This window comes from Misgurnus anguillicaudatus, chromosome 24, assembly GCF_027580225.2.
Source record: "Misgurnus anguillicaudatus chromosome 24, ASM2758022v2, whole genome shotgun sequence".
In the NCBI taxonomy this organism is placed as follows: domain Eukaryota; kingdom Metazoa; phylum Chordata; class Actinopteri; order Cypriniformes; family Cobitidae; genus Misgurnus; species Misgurnus anguillicaudatus.
The window spans coordinates 42,791,058-42,793,718 of NC_073360.2; the positions used below are offsets into that span (position 1 = coordinate 42,791,058).

The following is a 2,661-nucleotide window of genomic DNA, read 5'->3' on the forward strand; positions in this document are numbered from 1 at the left end:
AACATGAACACCAAAGATGTTTTTATTTTAACAGTATTTTCAAGAACATTTTTATTATTTGAGCATAGAGAAACATAAGGTTTTGCTTCTTTCTTTGTGAAGAAAACAAACACTATCAGCAGTCATTTCTCTGTGCCGCCACCTCTTGCACATGCTCAAACTCCTGATGCGGGCTCGCTCCCCTCTTTCACTCTCCTATTTGAAGCAGATGTTTACAAGATCTTTACTTCTAACCATCTGACTACCTGCCTGTTAGATCCCATACCCACACATCTCCTTCAGGCCATTTCTCCAACAGTTATCCCTGCTCTCACCCACATTATTAAAACATCTTTTTCCAATGGTACATTCCCCACAGATTTTAAAGAGGCCCGGATAACCTCCCTGCTGAAGAAACCCACACTTAAACCTGCAACGTTAGAGAACTACAGACCCATTTTTCTCCTTCTCTTCATTGCCAAGACTTGAAGTTCTGTTTTTTTACCAGCTTTCCTCATTCTTTACACAAAATAACATTCTGGATAGCAACCAGTATTGTTTCAAAAGCAGTCACTCCACCAAAACTGCACTGCTTTCAGTCATTGAAACCTTGAGGCAGGCAAGGGCAGCCTCCAAATTATCTGTACTGATCACACTGGACCTATCTGCCACTTTTGACGCGTTCAATCACCACATCCTCCTGTCAACCCTCAAGGCTATGGGTGTCTCTGAAACGGTGCTACTATGGTTCATGTCTTACCTCTCAGATAGGTAATTTAGAGTATCCTGGAGAGGTGATTTCTCCGAACCCCAACATCTCAATGTGGGGGTACCTCAAGGCTCAGTGCTTGGACCACTATTCTTTTCTATATATTCTACATGGCATCCCTGGGTTCTATCATTCGGAAACATGGCTTTTCCTACCACTGCAAGCGGATGACACCCTACTCCACTTGCCGTTCCAGCCTGACAATCCCAAGGTTTCTGCCCGCATCTTAGCATGCCTGAGTGACATCACATCATCTCTAGCTGAACCTTCAAAGACAGAACTGCTTGTCATATGGTCTGACCCTAAGATTCATCACAATCTTTCCATTCAGCTAAGTTCTTTCACTATTACACCTTCCAGGACTGCCAGACACCTGGGAGTGGTCATTGATGGTCAGCTTAGTTTCACAGAGCATGTTACCAGGATTGCCGGCTCTTGTAGATTCATCCTCTGCAATATTATGAAAATTAGACCTTTCCTATCTGAGCATGCTGCATAAGTTCTAGTCCAGGCTCTTGCCTTGTCCAGACTAGACTATTCCAATGCATTACTGGCTGGACTCCCAGCCTGCACAATCAAACCCCTACAGTTGATCGAGAATGCTGCGGAAAAATTGGACTTCAATGAGCCAAACTATGAGTATGTCACTCATCTCTTTGTCAAGTTACACTGGCTCCCTATAGCAGCTTGCATCAAATTCAAAGCTTACCTTCACTCGCTTATACAGACTTATGCACCCTCTCGATCCCTATGCTCTGCCACCGAGCGATGGCTTGTGGTGCCATCCTGAAAAGGTGAAAAATCACTATTGCGTACCTTCTCTGGTTCTGTTCCACATCTGTGGAATGATCTGCCAGTTGCGACAAGATCTGTTGACTCTGTAGCTGTCTTTAAAAATCAGCTTAAAATCTCTTCTTGTGCAGTGCTGCTAACTTTAGTTTTCCCTCATTTTGTTTTCTTTTTCTCTCCTCCTTTCTTTTCTGATAGCCATCATGTTTTGACATTATGTGGCGCGAGTAGCACGTCTCTCAACACCAGAACACTCCCAAACTCCCCTGTCCCATTAAACGAGTTTGCACACTCTCTACTCTCCCTCACAGCCAATGCGCGCTTTGCATAATTTGTAGAAAACTAATAAAATCATGTCCAATGTGTTCATCGATGATGCTGCACTCATGGTGGGAATGTGTATATGTCTAGATGCTTGTCAGTGGACTCAGTTACCCTTTCCCCCCACTTTTAAACATCTTAAGTCTTAAAGCTTTCATCAAGTTCATCACATTCAGTCTTTTCTGCAGCTCTATGGAGCTGGCAAAAACTTCCAGGAACTCTTGAGAGGCTCCAGGATTGCCATAAAAAAACTGAATGGGGTTGACAACTCTGTTACTAAAGGGCTCTGACCTGTACAGGTGTAGGGAGGAGGAGCTCATGTGACATCACAGGATCGACTCCAACTTATAAACCCAAGCTGAGGAAACACTGAGATACAAGCGACCAGGTTTGATTCAGAAATCGTTCATCCTGTCCTGCAATCTGAACGCAGGTAAGTTCATGATTCAGTGTTTTAATTCGCTTGATTTTTTTGACTGGAATATTTGATTGACTGTGTTTCACTGCAGCTCATGGAGATGAGGTGAAGAAGGCTAAAGCCAACGAGGTGCAGGGGATATTTGGGTTTGATAATGTAAGTATTGTTCAGTCAAAATGATAAAATCAGAAAAAAAAAACAGAAACCCCTCAATAACATGAGATAATGACAGATGTTTCCTGACTGTAGTGTTTTGATGCGGTAACATCAACATACTGTAAAGGATCCCATAAATCTGATCATATTATACATTCGTGTTGCACTTTTATATATGTTGTGCTTATAGTGTAAAGACAAACACCACAAGAAAGATCACGAACATGGG

The 2,661-nt window shown here is 42.7% G+C and overlaps 1 long non-coding RNA gene across 1 annotated transcript; it reads left to right on the top strand.

The window, feature by feature from the left end:
* The first annotated feature begins 2,159 nt into the window (after positions 1–2,159).
* Positions 2,160–2,661, top strand: LOC141361762 (uncharacterized). The gene is made up of 3 exons (XR_012367945.1): positions 2,160–2,291; positions 2,368–2,432; positions 2,623–2,661. It is a non-coding gene; the product is annotated as an uncharacterized lncRNA (long non-coding RNA).